Source organism: Manis javanica, chromosome 8 (assembly GCF_040802235.1).
Source record: "Manis javanica isolate MJ-LG chromosome 8, MJ_LKY, whole genome shotgun sequence".
NCBI classification, from domain to species: Eukaryota; Metazoa; Chordata; class Mammalia; order Pholidota; family Manidae; genus Manis; species Manis javanica.
Window position 1 is genome coordinate 75,775,329 of NC_133163.1, and position 22,024 is coordinate 75,797,352.

The 22,024-nt window shown below is 42.4% G+C and overlaps 1 long non-coding RNA gene across 2 annotated transcripts in view; it reads right to left on the reverse strand.

The window, feature by feature from the left end:
• The window catches only part of LOC140843276 (uncharacterized), a 50,871-nt gene extending 34,987 nt beyond the window's left edge, over nt 1–15,884 (reverse strand). For both annotated transcript variants that reach the window (XR_012120890.1, XR_012120891.1), the window contains exon 1: nt 15,692–15,884. This is a non-coding gene — a long non-coding RNA (uncharacterized lncRNA). The remainder of the gene's footprint in view (nt 1–15,691) is intronic.
• Between the last annotated feature and the right edge of the window lie 6,140 nt (nt 15,885–22,024).

Sequence of the window (22,024 nt, forward strand, 5' to 3'; positions counted from 1 at the left end):
TGAGCAAACATGCTCTTATTACATATACAATGGGAGCTATTAAGGCCAGGTGGGAATCCTGGTGAGAAAGTTCCATTTTCCCCACAGATAGAAGAGAAATATCTATTCAAGAAACCCTATTAAATCTCTAAGAACAGAAAGAGTCTGTGGCAATGGAACTATGAACCACTCCCATGCCCAGCTCAGGATGATGGAAGTTCTGATCTGGGTGGGTGCAACCAAGAACACAGGGCTCCCTCACCCCCGGCTCCCAGTGTAAGGATACAGTGTCTCCCTAGCTGGGAAGATGCCAACATTTCTCATTTGCCCACCAGGTTTGCGTTTTAAGAATGGGTTAGCATGAGAATGGCCATCTTAACGGCCGAAAAGCCATTTTCTGAGTATGTGACTCGGGGGAGGAGGAACTGGGTAAAGCTGGATAAACAGGTTTTGAAGAACACCGGGTTGTGGGCGGCTGCGACCCTGGTCAGCTTATCTTGCAAAACCACTCTGTCTAATTGAGGAGTGGTCTTATCTTGCTCTTGCTTAACCCCCAGGATGTGTGACTTGCAAAAATAATATGTAACTGTGGAAAATTACTGTGAGTTAAGTGCTTTAAGTGCTCTGGGTCCTTGTTGAAACCCGCTGTGTTGGGTGACACTTGGACCCCAGCTAGCTGGAAATAAACCTCGCTGTGTGACTTGCATTTTTGTGAGTGTCTTCTGTCTATTTGAGAGGTGATTGACTCCAGACCCTAACAGTGTTACAAAAGCTCTTGCAAGTGTTGGGGAGCAAGAACTTTTCTTTACTCCTTGAAGTTCTTCCATCTGGTCCAAGAATCAAATTGATATGAGAAAAATTAATAGAACAAAAAACACAAAGTTTTATTAGGTAGATACTGGAAAGCCATAGACATGGATTCCAAAGACAGTCAGGGAGAATGAGGTGTATATTTCATCCTGAACCAAGGAGAGAGGTGTAGAGGTCTGACACTTCAAAGGAAAAGGGAAGCAATTCACAGGAATAGGCAAAGAGTGAATGTCTGATAAACAAATATTTGATGGGTCACACAGAAACAATTTGGCACAGAGAGGAAATTTAACATACTTAGCCACATCCCTCCCTGTCTCCCACCCCTACTTTACATTATAACATAGCCATCTATATTAATAGCTCTCCTCCTGGAGTAGTTCTGTTTCAGAAAATACTGAAAAAAAAGCCTGGACTGGATCACTGATGGAAAAAAAACAAGCGGCACTCGGAGTTCTTGGAGTGTTGAGGCTTTATTTCACACCGGCGGGCTCAGAGGGGAGTAATCTCCCAAAAAGTCTGAGCCCTGAACAAAGGAAAAGGGAGCAATTTATACCTTTCTTCTTCCTTATCTGTAACATTCCTATGTGCAAAGCAAGCGAGCAGGCAATGGGGAGGGAGTTTAGGGAGCGAACCTTGGGACCCTGTGCTTGGCAGACGGGAGCCACCTCATAAATTACTGTCCTCATAGTGTTGTTTATGTTGAGGAGGGAGAGGTTCGAGACAGAGTGAAGCCACCAGCTAGGTTGCTGTCCTTGTAAATTTTCCCTATCATTCCCCTCTCTGATGCCCCTTCAAACACTTCCTTTTAGGGGGCATCATCTCCTTGGCTTATGACAGGGTCATAGTGGCTCCGCATATACATGAGCTGTATGGAGGAAACACATTTCTCGATAAAGTTAATGAGCCAGTTAAATATACAGGGTTCCACTAATAGTTTAGGGAACAACAGAATCGCTGGCCCAGCAAGGCCAGTTAGAAGAGTTGTTAGTCATGGATTCTATTCAAACCATCTCTGGAACTAAGACCTTTTATTTTCTAACATTTTATTCCTATGCTGGATGTTTTCTTTAACTTTGGCTAGATAACTCACAACAATCTTTTTTAAGGGCTATGCATAAGCTTCCCTGTGACATGAACAGGAGGTCCAGTCTTCTATAATTTTGCAGCACCACTTTAGCCAGGGAATCAGTCTGATCTTGCAGCTGAATCATGGTGGTTTCAAGCTGCTCTAAATTTTGATCAGCTTCCGCTGGGAGCCATGCTACTCAAGCTGTGTAGCAAAGCTCAGGCTGGAGGAAGACCCCCACAAATCAGGGGCCTTTGCAGCTGGCTCCCTCTATTACCCACCTTGATTTTGTTATTTTCCATTATACTATTGGCTTTGTTTTTACTTGCATTGTTGCCAAAGACTAAACTAACCTTTGCTAAGCAGCACAGAAAAGATGAGAACATAAACTTCCCAAAAGCTTTTCAGGACAGTGCTCCTGGAGAATAGAACACGCAGGGGCCAAATGGTGATCTTAGCATAAAGTACTGAAACCTGCTGTTAGTCAAACATTGACCACCCCATTTCCACTGAGAATGCCCCCCTTGTTTATGCTAGTGAAACTAGTGATGGAAAGTTTTCTAGAAATCAAGTTATGAGAAAATATTGAATAGAATAACCCTGTTGACACTTAATTAATCATCTCATGTTTTCTTCCCTCTACTACTTCTATAGTTTGTTTTTCTTTCCTAATCACAGCCCTTTACTAGAATTTGTGCCTCATACGTGAAATTACCAAGTACCATATTCCAGGAAGTAAAGATACCTCAAAAACAAGTGCTGGGCATAGAAGCCACGGAGCATAAATCTGCAAAGAAGTGAAAAACTAACCTTTTCAAAGAATATTACTTCTCTCTCCCTTACCAGCTTTACATCTCCCTGTATGGCCCCGGAAGATGGCTGGTTAGCCAGAGACGGGTAAGATTCCTCAAGGGAGGAACAACCTAAGACAGGCACAGTCGCAGGGGGGCCATCAGGTGAGAAAAAGGGGGCCAACAGAGGTGAGGCTTAGAACCTCATCCCCCCAGTTTTGAGAGAAATCTTCTACACCTGTGGATGTTTTGTTGCCCTTGTTCAGCTTAGATTAAGACCTGGTCTGTAGGCACAAACCTGATCATCTATACCTGCCTTCTTAGAGTTCTAAATCATGTTTTCTATCTATATCTTGCATTTACCTACTACATTAACATTTTATTAGATTCATATATAAAGTATAAAAACCAAATGAATAATCATACATTATCATGGTTGTTTATAGTTTAAAGTTTGTAGTTAAAACAGAAACAGTTTCTATGATATGAATGCCCTTGCATTGTTCACCACGTAAGAACTTGTTTAGTCCCTGAAGTAGTAGAGTTGTGGAGACCTGTGTAGCATATGTTAGGGAGATTTTAGTATCCACACCAGAGAAAAAGAAATGTAGATAAAAAGGGAAAATTTGGTTTGCTGCCTACTGTGCCCTATAAAGGGGTGTAAGATGAAGATGTGAGTTTATGATTTGAGATTAATTATAAATTTATTAAAGCCTCTAAGAATATTTTTGTGGGAAAGAATCCTAGCTAACTGTGGCACTAGGTGACCTGTATTTCACCCTGAGCTGATAAACTCAATAGTCCCTGCTACATACTGCACACTCCTACGGTCACATGCACTACTTAGAAACTGCGTTGCATAGAAACATAAAACACAATAGAGTACATGTTAATAAAAAAAGTTTCAGTCAAAGAACAGAAAAACAATCACCTGTCTAATGCTTGACCAACTGTTAGGGTCCAGAAATCCGTGGATTTCCTGAGAGAACAAAGCATACAGGTATGGAGATGTAAGTACAAGCAAAGCCCTTATTCAGCCAGCTAGCTGGGGCCGACAGCACCTCCCCTGACATACAGGCCAGGTCAGAGCAGTTGACCCCCAGTCAACTTTAGGTATGGATTATATAGGGTTTTCACAGCCGTTACACCAAAGCCCGCGCATTTCTACAACCAATAAATTTAAAACACATTCTATATTGTAACCAATGGGAAACATTGTAACCTTTTAGGGAACACTCCAGTTGCCTGACCGCTTCAATTGTTATCTCTTGCTTACCCAAGCATGTCTACGTGACTTATCATGGATCACGTCCCCAGGCTGTTGCCCACTTCTAGTTATCTAACTTAAAGCAGGCGCATTTCTAAGCTTAGCCTCTGGTGGTTTATACAAAAACTGGGTGGCTCTTGCTCTAGGCAGTCAGGTTAAGTGTTATTAGTTCTTTTTCCTGACTCTTGATGCTCTCTACACTCCTTTACACAACCATAAATAGATTAGAAAGTAAAAGAAAGAAAAAAGCTTGCCTATACTTATTAACCAACTGCCTATACTAATTAATCATCAGAAAATAAAAAATAATCATATCCTTGTGCAAAATGGTATAAATAAAGCTGTCATCGGCACTTTGTTGAGAGACCACCTCCATCTGACTCGTGTCCTGTCTCTCCATACGCTGACTCCGCCCTGCACCTTTGGGCATCCCACCCCTAGGCTGGAGCTGGACTCCCGCAAGCTTCCTCTGTTAGGGCATCAAGCCCTAAGTCTCTTTATTAGAGCTGCTGTGTCTACTGCAGCTGATCCAGCTCTACTGAGCCCGACTAGAGCAGGGATCAGTAAAGGGGCAGCTTGTTCTGCCTAGGAAATCTCACTGGGGAAAAGGAGGTAGCTCCCTTTAGCCCACTATGCACTTTATAACTTTTATACAATTAAACATTACAGAAAGCTACTTTGGAAATGCAGGCTGAGACTTGGGTCCAGCTAGGAGAGACAGGTAAGCACAGTAAAACAATTTAATGATTACCCAATTGACAATAGAGAGGGCAACTTTTTTTGAGGAGTAGTGCAGTCCAAGGGTGCAACAGCACAGAGTCCAATGCCCAGAATAAAAGACACTACTCCAACGAGAGCCAGGATCTACAGCCCGCAGGTGTCTATTAGTGAGAGGGCAATTGTCGGATGTGGAAGCGGAGAGGGTCTGGAGGTCTGGCCGGGCCTCCTGCTGATGTGCTTCTTTGTCAGGATGACAGGCTTTTTTCACTCTGGAATGACGGACTCTTGGAGTGATGCCTGCAACCTTATTCTGTCTAAGCCTATGGTCCTTGTCTCATTCTCCCCTCTACAGATAGAGACCTTAGCTGCTGCTAGGGAAAAGGGGCGATGACCGCTCTGGCTGCTTCATGCTGAGAGGGAGCACAGTACAGGGTGCAGTTAGGTCTCCATCACTGGTCAGTTCAGAGGGCCTAAGAAGGTTGGCGCTTCTATTCTGAGTTTCATTTCTATTACTATTTGAAGTTTTGTGGCTTCTAGGCGAGATAGAACAAATCATATTATTAAGTTAAGTAGCAACATCTGGAGTTGGATTTTCTATTCTGGAAGGACAAACTTGACAAGATTAAGAATGCATGGCTGAATATGAGAACTAGAAATATAAAGAGTCTAATTGAGAATCATAGCCAGGTATCATGGGGAAACTAGAATTCTGGATCAAGTTTACATCTCAATGACTAGTATTAAGATTTATTATAGATAAGACTGCATTATTGAAACAATATTTTTCTCTAAAATCACCCTCATTTTTTTTAGAAGTAACCAGGTTAAGAAAATAACACTTGGCTTAATTATTTGCATAAGTGCAGTAAGAAGAGCAATTGATTACATAGGTTCTTTTAAATGTGATTTGCTGGAACTTTCTTTAAGGAATTTCAGATTGAACTTGTAAAGGCTTCCTGAGGCCAGGAAGCCAAGCCAGACTTGCCATCAGGTTGTGCCTGCAGTACCTGTAGATTTGGGTGAATTCTTCTCTTCTCAAGATCCCCAAGACATCCTGAGGTTCCTGCACTTGCCAGGAAGTGACCTTCTTTACTCACCTGGTAAGGCTGCTGGGAACCCTGTAAGCAAGGTACCAGGCCAGTTCTTCTAAGGGACTTTGTTGGCTTTAGAAAGTCAACCTTAGTTCCTTAAAGCTGTTCATATCTGAGTTTATGCACGTGCTTCTCAGGTATGACATTCTAGTCAAAGCCTTGGTAGTATAACCAGTGTTTTTAATTGGTATTCTTACAAGGAAAGCAGATTCTTATTGAACTTATGCAAATAAACATACTGCCATGAAATATAAAAATAGTCACTGAAAGTTTTTAAATTCTGAAGGGATTAGGTAGAGAGAAAGATAAATGTTTCAATTCTGCTTATAAAGATAGTCATTCATTAAACTTGTCAGCTTAAGAGAAAAAGCTTAAAACACTTTATCAGCAACATTTGAGACAAAAAGATACAAAATTATTTCCTTTAGTTTACTTAATCTTATGTAACTAAAGGTTACACAGTTGTTAGCAAACTTTAGCTTTTAGTCTTTTTAATATTAAGATCTCATTTTTTAAATACTCTGACAACTCATTGAGACTAAGCATGAGAAACTGCTTTGATTAAGCAATTAGAGAACTCTTTGCAATCTTTCAATATTAAGAGCAAACTAACAGTTAAGAAGACTGTCTTTTTAACTGAAAACAAAATTTTAATTTTGCTGTATACTTGATACTGAGACTTATTTGCTTTAATTTTATATAGCATGACTATATTAAATTCTTCTAAAACTTTCTACAACTTTCTTTTTACATTTAGATTTCTCCTTCTAAATAAACAGCTGTACTTTAGAACAAAGTTATTTTCTTTTATCAAAAGACACATTCTTTAGCATGCAGAATGAATATCCATTCTTTATACCTTCTCTTATTAAAACACATTTTTTAGCATAGAGAAATGCTTTCCTTATTACCTTAAGTAGTTTTAATTAGAACTTAAACAATTAGGAACTTTACATTTTAGTGAACCCTGAGAAGTAGGCTACTGTAAACTGTTAAGCTAACATTTTTTAGATTGACAAATTAATGAACACATTTTATGATTTCTGTAACCATGAGCTTTACAGCACAACTTCTCACTAAGCAGAAAGTATGTCTTTTTAACTTAGCAAAACTTTCAGGTTTTAGGTTACTAAAATTCTCAGGCTGTAGGTACAAAGATTCTCAGGCTGTAGGTAGTATACACACTGTAACACACAATTATTAAAGTGTTTATTTGCCACACTTATTTAGTTTATTCATTCCTAACAACTATGCTAGGTTACTTAAAAAACCTTTACTGAATATTAGACAAAGTCAAGCCTCTAAGCATTTTTTTTTTTACTAGGACATTAAATTTATTATTAGTTTAAAATGCACCCTTTCTTCTACTAAATTGCTACATTTTGCCTGAGCTTCAAAAGTCTTTGTGATTCAAGGAAATCTTTACTATTAAAAAAAGACATCATTGTTTCATAGTATATCAAACTCTGGAAAAATATCTTTTTTTTTTTTTTTGAGAGGGCATCTCTCATATTTATTGATCAAATGGTTGTTAACAACAATAAAATTCAGTATAGGGGGGTCAATGCTCAATGTACAATCATTAATCCATCTCAAGTCTAATTCTCATCAGTCTCCAATCTTCTGAAACATAACGAACAAGTTCTTACATGGTGAACGAATTCTTACATAGTGAATAAATTCTTACATGGTGAACAGTACAAGGGCATTCATCACAGAAACTTTCGGTTTTGATCACGCATTATGACCTATAAACAATCAGGTCAAATGTGAATATTGGTTTGATTTTTGTACTTGATTTATATGTTGATCCCACATTTCTCCCTTTATTATTATTATTATTTTTATTTTTAATAAAATTCTGAAATCGTAGGTAGATGCAAGATAAAGGTAGAAAACATAGTTTAGTGCTGTAAGAGGGCAAATGTAGACGATCAGATGATCAGGTGTGTGCCTATGGACCAAGTATTAATCCAGGCTAGACAAGGGCAGCAAAACATACACGGATGCAGAAGATTTCGCTCAAAGCAGGGGGGATGAGGTTCTGAGCCTCACCTCTGTTGATCCCCAAATTCTCACCTGATGGCCCCCTGAGACTGTGCCTGTCTTAGGTTGTTCCTCCCTTGAGGAATCTTACCCATCTCTGGCTAACCAGTCATTTTCCAGGGACATACAGGGAAATGTAAAGTTGGTAAGTGAGAGAGAAGCCATATTGTTTGAAAAGGTTAGCTTTTTACTTCTTTGCAGATTTATGCCCTGTGGCTTCTATGCCCAGCACTTGTCTCGAGGTATCTTTACCACCTGGAGGAATTATGATACTCGGTAAATTCGATAAGAGGCACGAATTCTAATTAAGGGTTGTAATTAGGAAGAAAGAAGAAAAGCTATAGATGTAGCATATGGAAGGAAACATGGGAGGATTGATTATTTCTTTGACATATCTTCTTGTAGAGTACCATAAGTATGTATAGGTTTTAAACTACTAACTAATTTGCACACACATATTAACATAATAGGAATACGGTGACATAAACAAAGCAAATCTATAATTACCATCCATCTCCAGTGAAGCCAAGAAAACTATTTAGGCACCCTAGGCATTTGTGAAAATTTGTCTATGACATGATGGATATTGTCCAACTGTATTTGAACAGTCTGAGCGAAATCAGACAAATTAAAGCAGCCCATTTCTGGGATCTGTTCACATCCCATATGTTCTTTTAACCATAGATAGTCTACAGTCATAAGATTTTAGAGTGCTACAACTTGCACCCCTCCCAACTCCTGGTTGAGTTCCAACAGTACAGATCCGGTCAAATTCATTGTCTCACTGCATGCACATGCCAGCCTAGACATCTCCCTCCTCATTCCAATGGCAAGTCCAGGAGACGGTGGGCTGCATGCAGCCACAACCACAGCATCGTCCGGATCCCTGTGGAGGCTTTTTGATGATCATCCCCCGGCACAAGTGCTCCAGAGAGTGCTGATGCCAGAAGCTCCTCCTCATATCGTATCTTAGTTCATTTTCTGGGTATCCAAGCTAGGCCTTGATCTTCTGCATAGAAACAAACAGACCCTTTGCCCACACTTTGACATGCCCTCTATACCACTGTGCAGAACTCATTGGAGGTCAGCACACAGTAACTGCTTTTTTTTTTATTATTAAGAGAAAGGAATATTATCAGAAAAGAGTACCTCCATAGCTGATCATCTGACACCATTTAAGTGATCAACATTAAGGATATTTAAAGCATGCGTTGATCTTTGATTTACCAATAGTTTTATCCAATCAAGGAGTAACCCCCTTTTCTTTCCTTCTTTCTTTCTTTTTTTTTAATTTTTAATGTACACTTACATGAAGAATATTATGTTTACTATGCTCTCCCCTATATCAGGTCCCCCCTAACAACCACATTACGGTTACTGTCCATCAGCTTAGCAAAATGTTGTAGAGTCACTACTTGTATTCTCTCTGTTGTGCAGCCCACCCTCCCCTTTCTTGCTCCCCCCCATGCATGCTAATCTTAATACCCCCCTTCTTCTTCCCCCCACCTTATCCCTCCCTGCCCACACATCCTCCCCAGTTCCTTTCCCTTTGGTACCTGTTAGTCCATTTTTGGGTTCTGTAATTCCGCTGCTGTTTTGTTCCTTCAGTTTTTCCTTTGTTCCTATATTCCTCAGATGAGTGAAATCATTTGGTATTTCTCTTTCTCCGCTTGGCTTATTTCACTGAGCATAATACTCTCCAGCTCCATCCATGTTGCTGCAAATGGTTGGATTTTTTCCACTTCTTATGGCTGAGTAGTGTTCCATTGTGTATATGTACCACATCTTCTTTATCCATTCATCTACCGATGGACATTTAGGTTGCTTCCAATTCTTGGCTATTGTAAATAGTGCTGCGATAAACATAGGGGTGCATCTGTCTTTCTCAAACTTGATTGCTGCATTCTTAGGGTAAATTCCTAGGAGTGGAATTCCTGGGTCAAATGGTAGGTCTGTTTTGAGAATTTTGATCAACCCCCATACTGCTTTGCACAATGGTTGAACTAATTTACATTCCCACCAGCACTGTAGGAGGGGTCCCCTTTCTCCACAGCCTCGCCAACATTTGTTGTTGTTTGTCTTTTGGATGGCAGCTATTCTTACTGGTGTGAGGTGATACCTCATTGTAGTTTTAATTTGGATTTCTCTGATAATTAGCGATGTGGAGCATCTTTTCATGTGTCTGTTGGCCGTCTGTATGTCTTTTTTAGAGAACTGTCTGTTCGGTTCCTCTGCCCATTTTTTAATTGGGTTATTTGTTTTTTGTTGAGGCATGTGAGCTCTTTATATATTCTGGACGTCAAGCCTTTATCGGATCTGTCATTTTCAAATATATTCTCCCATACTGTAGGGTTCCTTTTTGTTCTATTAATGGTGTCTTTCGCTGTACAGAAGCTTTTCAGCTTAATGTAGTCCCACTTGCTCATTTTTGCTGTTGTTTTCCTTGCCCGGGGAGATATGTTCAAGAAGAGGTCACTCATGTTTATGTCTAAGAGGTTTTTGCCTATGTTTTTTCCAAGAGTTTAATGGTTTCATGACTTACATTCAGGTCTTTGATCCATTTTGAGTTTACCTTTGTATATGGGCTGAGACAATGGTCCAGTTTCATTCTCCTACATGTAGCTGTCCAGTTTTGCCAGCACCATCTGTTGAAGAGACTGTCATTTTGCCATTGTATGTCCATGGCTCCTTTATCAAATATTAATTGACCATATATGTTTGGGTTAATGTCTGGAGTCTCTAATCTGTTCCACTGGTCTGTGGCTCTGTTCTTGTGCCAGTACCAAATTGTCTTGATTACTATGGCTTTGTAGTAGAGCTTGAAGTTAAGGAGTGAGATGCCCCCTCCCCCAACTTTATTCTTCTTTTTCAGGATTGCTTTGGCTATTCGGGGTCTTTGGTGATTCCATATGAATTCTTGAATTATTTGTTCCAATTCATTGAAGAATGTTGCTGGTAATTTGAGAGGGATTGCATCAAATCTGTATATTGCTTTGGGCAGGATGGCCATTCTGATGAATATTAATTCTTCCTAGCCATGAGCATGGGATAAGTTTCCATTTATTAGTGTTCCCTTTACTTTCTCTTAAGAGTGACTTGTAGTTTTCAGAGTATAAGTCCTTCACTTCTTTGGTTAGGTTTATTCCTGGGTATTTTATTCTTGTTGATGCAATTGTGAATGGAATTGTTTTCCTGATTTCTCTTTCTATTGATTCATTGTTAGTGTATAGGAAAGGTACAGATTTCTGTGTGTTAAGTTTATATCCTGCAACTTTGCTGTATTCCGATATCAGTTCTAGTAGTTTTGGAGTGGAGTCTTTAGGGTTTTTTATGTACAGTATCATATCATCTGCAAATAGTGACAGTTTAACTTCTTCTTTACCCATCTGGATTCCTTGTATTTCTTTGTTTTGTCTGATTGCCGTGGCTAGGACCTCCAGTACTATGTTAAATAACAATGGGGAGAGTGGGCATCCCTGTCTGGTTCCCGATCTCAGAGGAAATGCTTTCAGCTTCTCGCTGTTCAGTGTAATGCTGGCTGTGGGATTATCATATACGGCGTTTATTATGTTGAGGTACTTACCCTCTATTACCATTTTGCTGAGAGTTTTTATCATGAATGGATGTTGAATTTTGTTAAATGCTTTTTCAGCATCTATGGAGATGAGCATGTGGTTTTTGTCTTTCTTTTTGTTGATGTGCTGGATGATGTTGATGGATTTTCGAATGTTGTACCATCCTTGCATCCCTGGGATGAACCCCACTTGGTCATGGTGTATGATCCTTTTGATATACTGTTGAATTCTGTTTGCTAATATTTTATTGAGTATTTTTGCATCTACATTCATCAGGGATATTGGTCTGTAATTTTCTTTTTTGGTGGGGTCTTTGCCTGGTTTTGGTATTAGGGTGATGTTGGCTTCATAGAATGAGTTTGGGAGTATTCCCTCTTCTTCTATTTTTTGGAACACTTTAAGGAGAATGGCTATTAAGTCTTCTCTGTGTGTCTGATAAAATTCTGAGGTAAATCCGTCCGGCCCCGGGGTTTTGTTCTTGGGTAGTTTTTTGATTACCGTTTCAATTTCTTTGCTCGTAATTGGTTTGCTTAACTTTTGTGTTTCTTCCTTGGTCAGTCTTGGGAGGTTGTATTTTTCTAGGAAGTTGTCCATTTCTTCTAGGTTTTCCAGCTTGTTGGCATATATGTTTTCATAGTAGTGTTTAATAATTCTTTGTATTTCTGTGGAGTCTGTCATGATTTTTCCATTCTCATTTCTGATTATGTTGATTTGGGTTGATTCTCTTATTCTCTTAATAAGTTGGGCTAGAGGCTTATATAGTTTGTTTATTTTCTTGAAGAACCAGCTCTTGGTTTCGTTGATTTTTGCTATTGTTTTATTCTTCTCAATTTTGTTTATTTCTTCTCTGATCTTCATTATGTCCCTCCTTCTGCTGACTTTAGGCCTCATTTGTTCTTCTTTTTCCAGTTTTGATAATTGTGATGTTAGACTATTCATTTGGGATTGTTCTTCCTTCTTCAAGTGTGCCTGGATCGCTATATACTTTCCTCTTAAGACTGCTTTTGCTGTGTCCCACAGAAGTTAGGGCTTTGTGTTGTTGTTGTCATTTGTTTCTATATATTCCTTGATCTCTATTTTGATTTGTTCATTGATCCATTGATTATTTAGTAGCATGTTGTTAAGCCTCCATGTGTTTGTGAGCCTTTTTGTTTTCTTTGTAGAATTTATTTCTAGTTTTATACCTTTGTGGTCTGAAAAATTGGTTTGTAGAATTTCAGTATTTTGGGGTTTACTGAGGCTCTTTTTGTGAGCTAGTATGTGGTCTATTCTGGAGAATATTCCATGTGCACCTGAGAAGAATGTATATCCTGTTGCTTTTGGATGTAGAGTTCTATAGATGTCTATTAGGTCCATCTGTTCTAGTGTGTTGTTCAGTGCCTGTGTGTCCTTACTTATTTTCTGCCCGGTGAATCTATCCTTTGGGGTGAGTGGTGTGTTGAAGTCTCCTAAAATGAATGCATTGCAGTCTATTTCCCTCTTTAGTTCTGTTAGTATTTGCTTCACGTATGCTGGTGCTCCTTTATTGGGTGCATATATATTTAGAATGGTTATATCCTCTTCTTGGTCTGAGCCCTTTATCGTTATGTAGTATCCTTCTTTATCTCTTGTTACTTTCTTTGTTTTGAAGTCTATTTTGTGTGATATTAGTACTGCAACCCCTGCTTTCTTCTCACTGTTGTTTGCCTGAAATATGTTTTTCCATCCCTTGACTTTTAGTCTGTGCTTATCTTTGGGTTTAAGGTGAGTTTCTTGTAAGCAGCATATAGATGGGTCTTGCTTTTTTATCCATTCTATTACTCTGTGTCTTTTGATTGGTGCATTAAGTCCATTTACATTTAGGGTGACTATCGAGAGATATGTACTTATTGCCATTGCAGGCTTTAGATTCGTGGTTACCAAAGGTTCAAGGTTAGCTTCTTTAGTATCTTACTGCCTAACTTAGCTCGCTTATTGAGCTGTTATATACACTGTCTGGAGATTCTTTTCTTCTCTCCCTTCTTATTCCTCCTCCTCCACTCTTCATATGTGTGTGTTTCTTTCTGTACACTTTTTAGGGGTGCTCCCATCTAGAGCAGTCCCTGTAGGATGCCCTGTAGAGGTGGTTTGTGGGAAGCAAATTCCCTCAGCTTTTGCTTCTCTGGGAATTGTTTAATCCCACCATCATATTTAAATGATAGTCGTGCTGGATACAGTATCCTTGGTTCAAGGCCCTTCTGTTTCATTGCATTAAGTATATCATGCCATTCTCTTCTGGCCTGTTGGGTTTCTGTCGAGAAGTCTGATGTTAGCCTGATGGGTTTTCCTTTATAGGTGACCTTTTTCTCTCTAGCTGCCTTTAAAACTCTTTCCTTGTCCTTGATCCTTGCCATTTTAATTACTATGTGTCTTGGTGTTGTCCTCCTTGGATCCTTTCTGTTGGGGATTCTGTGTAATTCCATGGTGTGTTCGATTATTTCCTCCCCCAGTTTGGGGAAGTTTTCAGCAATTATTTCTTCAAAGAGACTTTCTATCCCTTTTCCTCTTTCTTCTTCTTCTGGTATCCCTATAATACGAATATTATTCCTTTTGGCTTGGTCACATAGTTCTCTTAGTGTTGTTTCATTACTGGAGATCCTTTTATCTCTCTCTATGTCAGCTTCTATACGTTCCTGTTCTCTGGCTTCTATTCCTTCAATGGCCTCTTGCATCTTATCCATTCTGCTTATAAACCCTTCCAGGGATTGTTTCACTTCTGTGATCTCCTTCCTGACATCTGTGATCTCCCTCCAGACTTCATCCCACTGCTCTTGCATTTTTCTCTGCATCTCATCCCATTGCTCTTGCATTTTTCTCTGCATCTCTGTCAGCATGTTCATGATTTTTATTTTGAATTCTTTTTCGGGAGGACTGGTTAGGTCTGTCTCCTTCTCAGGTGTTGTCTCTGTGATCTTTGTCTGCCTGTAGTTTTGTCTTTTCATGGTGATAGAGATAGTTTGCAGAGCTGGTACAAGTGACCGCTGGAAGAGCTTCCCTTCTTGTTGGTTTGTGGCCTTCCTCACCTGAGAGAATAGCGACCTCTAGTGGCTTGTGCTGGACAGCTGTGTGTAGACAGGGCTTCTGCTTCCTGCCCGGTTGCTATGGGGTTTATCTCCACTGTTGCTGTTGGCGTGGCCTGGCTGGGGCTGCTCCTCCAAAATGGTGGAGCCCCGTTGGAGGGGGAGCGGCTGGGAGGCTATTTATCTCCATAAGGGGCCTCTGTGCTCCCTGCTGCCCAGGGGGTTAGAGTGCCCAGAGATCCCCAGATTCCCTGCCTCTGGTCTAAGTGACCTGTCCTGCCCCTTTAAGACTTCCAAAAAGCACTCTCCAAACCAAAACAACAACAGCAACAATTAGAGAGGGAACAGAAAAAAAAAAAAAAAAGGAAAAAACACTTGATATTTTTTTTTGTCCTCAGGCGCCAGTCCCAGGCACCCGCTCACTGGTCCTGCTGCCCTGCCTCCCTAGCACCAGGGTCCCTGTCCCTTCAAGGCTTCCAAAAAGCACGCGCCCATTGGTCCCACAGGGAAAAATGTGCGATATTCTTTGTCCTCAGGTGCCGGTCCCAGGCACCCGTTCGCCAGTCCCTCCGCCCTGCCTCCCTAGCACCGGGGTCCCTGTCCCTTTAAGGCTTCCAAAAAGCACTCACCAAAAAGAGAAAAAAAAGGGGGAAAAACGCATGATTTCCTCCATCCTCAGGTGCCGGTCTCAGGCACCTTCCCACCGGTCCCACAGTGGAAAACGCGCAATATTCTTTGTCCTCAGGCGCCGGTCCCAGGCACCCGCTCACCGGTCCTGCTGCTCTGCCTCCCTAGCACCAGGGTCCCTGTCCCTTTAAGGCTTCCAAAAAGCACTCGCCAAAAAGAGAAAAAAAAAAAAAAAGGGGGGGGAAATGTGTGATTTCCTCCGTCCTCAGGTGCTGGTCTCAGGCACCTGCCCACCGGTCCCGCAGTGAAAAATGCGGGATATTCTTTGTCTTCAGGTGCCAGTCCCAGGCACCCGCTCACCAGTCCCACCACCCTGCCTCCCTAGTACCAGGGTCCCTGTCCCTTTAAGGCTTCCGAAAAGCACTCGCCAAAAAGAGAAAAAAAAGGGGAAAAACGCGCGATTTCCTCCGTCCTCAAGTGCCGGTCTCAGGCACCTGACCACCAGTCCCGCAGGGAAAAACACGGGATATTCTTTATCCTCAGGCGCCGGTCCCAGGCACCCGCTCACCAGTCCTGCCGCCCTGCCTCCCTAGCACCGGGGTCCCTGTCCCTTTAAGGCTTCCAAAAAGCACTCGCCAAAAAAAAAAAAAAAAACCTCTCCGGTTTCTTTCCACTCACCGGGAGCCAGGGGGAGGGGCGATCGGGTCCCTCCGGGCCGGGGCTTGTATCTTACCCCCTTCGCAAGGCGCTGGGTTCTTGCAGGTGTGGATGTGGTCTGGATGTTGTCCTGTGTCCTGTGGTCTCTATTTTAGGAAGATTTTTCTTTGTTATATTTTCATAGCTCTATGTGTTTTGGGGAGGAGATTTCCACTGCTCTACTCACGCCGCCATCTTCAGCATTTTATTCTTGAAAGATTTAGCAGATAACATCAACTTAAATGACTTTAGGTAAACTTAGGCGGCTGATAACTATAAGGTCATGTCTGTTTCAGTTTAACTTAAATTAGCATTAATGCTTTAATATTTTCTATTAGAATTTTCTGGGAGTTTTAGAATGCCCAATTTTCACAAGTGCTTGTCTTTAAATCAATTTCATGAATACCATCCAGAGGCAGAAAGATATTTTCATTTACACACTTAGACACACAAACATACAGACTGAGACATAATGATAAGGTTCCCTCTGGCAGCCATCCAACATTGAAAGCTGGCTACTCGCTAGAACAAAAAAGTCTGCCACCAACCCTTCTGGACTTCCACACTGAGGTTATTAGCTCTTCTCCTGATATCTTTAACCTGTAAAAGAGTGGTTAGATCAAATGTTCCTTCCAGTGGCCAGCCAACGTTAAAGGACAGCCACTTGGAGGTGCAGAAAACATGAAATTTTCTCTTCCTGACGTCAGTGCTCAGATTGTGAGCTCTCTCCCTAACGTCTGGAAAATGGTCTGTCATGAGAGACAAGAGGGTCGTCTGCATCTGTCTCATTTCTTCTGTCAATAACAAGACTAGACAAACATGACAAACAACAAACAGGCGCCTACAGAGAAGAATCTGCCGCGGCCACAGAGGCAAAACTGAAAGTAAGTTGAGGGCCTATCAGACTGCAGTGGCAGCAGACTTCCCTCACAGATGAGGACTTCATCCTCCAGACTGGGGCAAGGGACGTCTTCCAAGACCCCTGGTCAACAACCCGCCAGCGTGTCCACTAAGTCAATGCCAACCCTGATACAGATTGGAGCTCCTACAGGCTTATACAGGCTTCAGGCTTGTTCATGAACAAAAACAGTGAGACACAGACAGACAAAGACAGACAGATAATTGAGTGCACTCACCAGCCAGCACAGGGCCCTCTGGGTCGGGGGTCCAGGGGGTCTCTGGGATCCCGGGACCTCTCGCAGTTGTCAGGAGATAAAGGCTGATGCTGTTGTCTTAGCACCATTAGCTGGACTGTATTAATTCTATCTTTGACAAAAGTCATCAGTCCATTGAGGATAAATGGTCCAAAAGTAAGCAGGAGTAACAGTATTACTAGAGGCTTGTATTGAGCATGGAGGTCTATCAGTTGGACGGCCTCCACGCAGTCTCTGACAAACTGGACCAGCCTGTTGATAATACAGGGCCCGAGGGTTAGTAACAGGAGTAGGATGGCAAGGGGTCCTTGAATATTAAAGATTAATTTCCTGCCTTGATTTCTCTCTGGGACACTGGTGCCTGCCTCTCTGAGTCTGATCAGGCATTCTTGGATGCCTGCTCTCACCTCTTGTGAGAGGTGATATTGCCACTGTCTTTGTGGCTCCAAGTGTAAGAATATAATAATTTATCTTCCATTTACTCCATGGTCTCAAGCACATAAGCCAGTGAGAATCATGCCTTAGCCTGCCCCACCTTATCTCTAAACATCCCGACCATCCCCAAGGCAACAGGCCAAGGGGATCTACCACAATAAAAGGCACAACTCTCTGCACCATCCTGCTGCTTGCTCTCTCTCTCTCTCTCTCTCTCTCTCTGTCCCTCTGTCCCACTGCTCTCTCTCTCTCTCTCTCTCTCTCTCTCTCTCTCTATCTCTCTGGGGCAACCACTTCCTCTTTCAGATAAAAAAATCTCTTGCATGGGCCCATGTCTCCTGAGTCGTCCTGGGTAAGGAGGGTTGTGGTGAGATACTCTTTCACCGGGAATAGTTGCAGTCTTTTTCACTGAAGAGGGCTACAGGGAGGGTGACCACAGAGTGTTCTGCCCCTGTATTAATTATAAAAGTCATGTTTTGGCGCCCCCCTTTCATTCTGACCATGGGCTCACAGGGGCTGAGTGCAAGGTAGCCTGTCCTTGTCAGTCTGGGTCTGCTCCTGCCAGGCCAAGAGCCTTTCCTCATGGGGCTCTTCCCAACAGCAACTGGGCTTTGGGGCTTTGTCTCATTTGGGGCATTCATCCTTGTAATGCCTTCCCCATTTTTTTTTTTTTTTTGCACTGGTCTCTGGCTAGGGGGTTCCTGGGCTTCCCGCCTCTAGGTGGCTGGCTTCTCTCTGCCTTCTGCCCATCCATCTCTTTCAGGGCAGCTGCCAGGAGACTTGCCTATTTTTTTTTTTTTTTTTGCCTCTCTGCTGGCAAAAAAAGTTCTGCTGGCCTGAACTTCTCTGTTTAGATTTTTTTTGGGGAATTTCAGTCATCTCAGTGAAGCACTCAAGCTTTTGGAGCTTTCATCTGATGTCTGGGGCAGCTTGCGCTATGAATGTGGTGTTTACTATCTGCTGGCTCCTTGGTGACTCAGAGTTGAAAGGGGTGTGGATGCGGTAAGTTTCACACAGTCTCTCATAATAGTCTCCAGGAGACTCTTCTGGTTGTTGAGTGACTGAAAAAACTTCAGTCATGTTCGTAGGCTTTTTGGACCCAGCTTTGATCTCCTGGAGGAGGGCGTCCTGATATCAGTGGATCTGGTGCTGTCCCTCAGGGGTGATGAAGTCCCTCTTGGGGTGCTCCTCAGGGTCAGCAATTTCAGCCTATGCACCCTGATCAAGGACCCCAGCTGCCTCTTCTCTTCTATTGTGAACAGGATACTGAGAAGCTGTTGACAATTTTTTTTAAGTTGGCTGATTGATTTGGAAGAGGAGTTACATAAGATCAACCAGGGCTTATGGCTTTTCTGACAGGGTTTCAGTTGTGAAGAAGGGTTGATAGTAAAACATGTACTGGCTGGGCTGGATGGTCCCATACTTATTATGTATCTCTAGGGATGACCCACCAGGCTCAGTGGATTGTTGGGACATCTAGGGTTCCTTCTGGAGGCCACCCTACACTAAAGGTTGGCAATGCAGATTCACACAGGGTTTTCAACCTGCCAGGAGTTAATTTTGCTCTGTTGTTTTCTGAAAATCTCTTTCTGAAATTCTTGATCATAGTGTCGAGAACTGTGGGTTTACTATGCCCTGACCCCATGATGTATCCGTGGACAGTGCCATGACAACAGACAAGGGAGGGGTGCCTCCTCTAGAGACCAGTCAGATGCCCGTCCATTCGCACTCCTTGCGGAGACTTTGACCAGCTTTGGCTAAGTGCACCTGTATAAGTCTCAGGCCAGGTCAGCCAAAGCTGGGCTGACCACGAAAGCAGATGAGGGCCCATGCAGATTCTGTAGCACAGGCCGTGGAATCACAGACTCAGTGCAGACTGAATGACTTCAGCTACCCTGCACACACACACACACACACACACACACACACACACACACACAGGCAGACCAGAGTTTAAACATTCCCCCCCTGGGAATGTCTACCTGTGAGACTTCTAATAAGTCTCCTGGGAGGTGATCACGCTCCCCTTCCACCCCTTCCCCTTCAGGGCCCACAGGGCTTACGGGATTCAGTGTCAGAACCAGGTCCTCACATGCCAAGCCTCCTTGAGTCCAGCGGGAACAGCAGAGCGGGGCTGGCCCAGGGCGACCGGGTGGGAGACTGCCAAAAGGTCGGGCAGGGCGCACCTTCTCCGTTGCGATCTCCTGTTCCATCACTGCCCCACCATTGCCCCAAACCGGTGGCAACAAAGGGCCAGCGCAGTTGGGTTTCCAGGTCAGGGAACCAAATGTTATGGAAAATACTGAAAAAAAAAGCCTGGACTGGATCACCTATGGAAAAAACCAAGTGGCACTCAGAGTTCTTGGAGTGTTGAGGCTTTATTTCACACAGGCAGGCTCAGAGGGGAATAATCTCCCAAAAAGTCTGAGCCCTGAACAAAGGAAAAGGGAGCAATTTATACCTTTCTTCTTCCTTATCTGTAACATTCCTACGTGCACAGCAAGCGAGCAGGCAAGGAGTAGAAGTTTAGGGAGCGAACCTTGGGACCCTGTGCTCGGCAGCACAGGGAAACCAAGGGAAGTTCTTTCTATGCAGTTGAGGGATAGGAAGCCAAAGTTTCTTTCTCAGTCTTTTGGGCTTTGATGGTTTTCAGCTCAAAATAATCTACTTGTCACAATGGCACATCCTGGGGTACCCTTGATTCCTACACAAGCAAGAGGAGCTGAAAGGTCCAGAGCTACTTTCCATCCTACTCCTAGAGCAGATGCTCTACCCAGGCATGGTACATTGAGAACACTTGGCCCCTAATTCCCTCACCCCAGCTCACTCAGAATGGGGGTTTCATGCTGGGAAAAAACAACCAAGAGGACAAGTGCCCCCACCAAGTACACTGCTCATAAAGCAGGAATGTCACTCTAAGCAGATTGTTGCCCCTTCTCACAGCTCCAGAGCCATGGTGTAGAGGTTGTGCCCAGGGAGAAACAGCTGTAAGAACAGAGTGTTCTACCCTAGGGAAGACATTGTTTGGAACAGAGCATTGGGAAGTTCAAGTTTAAGAGTGCTGTTGAAAATAGTGAAGATTTCAGTGGTAAGCAATTAAGTGGAGGTAGGCAGCTCAGTGAGAGGGGCCAAGGGCAGGCTTCCCCAAGATGTGTCATTGTGACATGCAGATTGTTTCAAAGTTGAGAGCAATCAAGACCTAAAAGCCTCAGAAACAACTTTGATTTCCCATCCTCAACAGCATAAAGAGTTTGGATAGATGAACTACTCCAGGAGAGCTGTCACCATACATAGCTATATTACAATGAAAACTAGATGTGGTAGACAGGGAGGATGCAGCTAAGTCTGTTAAAATTCCTCTTTGTGTACCCTTTGTTTCTGTGGGGCCCATGAAATATTTTGTTTACTTTTTTTCATATTCTTGTGAGTTATTTCACTTTTCCACTGAAGTCTCAGGCCCCTACCCCTTTCTTCTTGGTTCAAGATGACATTTATACCTCATTCTCCGTGACTGTCTTTGGAACCCATGTCTATGTATGGTTTTCCCCTATGTATGTGGTTAAACATAAACATTGTGGGTTTTTTTCCTGTTAATCTGTCTCATGTCAATTTGATTCTTAGACTAGTTAGAAGAACCTTGAAAGGTAGAGGAAATTTCTTCTTCTCCAACAGCAACTGTAAAGGAGTGCAGAGAGCATTAAGAGTCAGGAAAAAGAACTAATAAAACTTAGCTAAACCTTAACAGCAGACCATTCCGGAATAGTAAGAGATTCAATGTCTAAACTGCCAGATCAAAGGAAGAGAGAGTGAGAGGCCAGCCAAGGGCTATTTGAATCCTGGTTTACTAAATCCCCATGGTTTACAACCCTGATATCCACCCTGGCAGGGCCCTTGCTTATTTTTATACTGCTTCTCACTTTAGGTCCCTGTATCTTAAACCAGCTAATAGCCTTTGTTAGGGAAAGAGTGAGTGCTGTTCAGGTGCTAATGCTGAGACCACAGTATCATTCACTCACACAGCAGGAAGAAACAAACATTCCATGATTGGAATGGTCAAAGGAAAGTGGGGAAATGTAGAATCTAAGCATTAGTAAGATTAGTAAATTAGCATAAGCATAGCCATCTTAGAAACCTAGAAACTATTTTCTGAGGGTGTGACTCAGGAAGAAGAAAAAAAAAAACAAAAAAAAAAAACCTGGGCCTGGGTAATGCCTTGAAAAACAAGTTAATCATGAGCACCGGGTGGTGGGCAGCTGTGACCCTTGGTCAGCTAACCTTGGTCGGTTAATCTTACATACCAAGCTTATCGTGCAGAACCTCCCTAACTATTGATGAGTAGTCTTATCCTGCCCTTGCTTAACCCCAGGATGTATGTCTTGCAAGAATAATGTATAGTTGTGGAAAATTACTATGAGTTAAGTGCTTTGAAAATGCTATATAAACCCTTGGCTCTGAGTGCTCAGGGTCCTTGTTGAGACCCGCTGCGTCGGGCTGACACTTGGACCCCAACTAGCTGGCTGAATAAAGACTTTGCTTAAATTTACATCTCTATGCCTGTGTAGTTTGTTCTCTGGAGAAGCCTCAGAAGCCCGGACCCTAACACAACAAGCTAAATCTTAACTAGAAATTTAGCAGAACAGGAAAAAGGAATACCTCGGAGGAATCTTCCAGGGATCAGAACAAGCCTCAAAGTCTCAAAAGCTAACTCTGCAAAGCTTTAATTTAA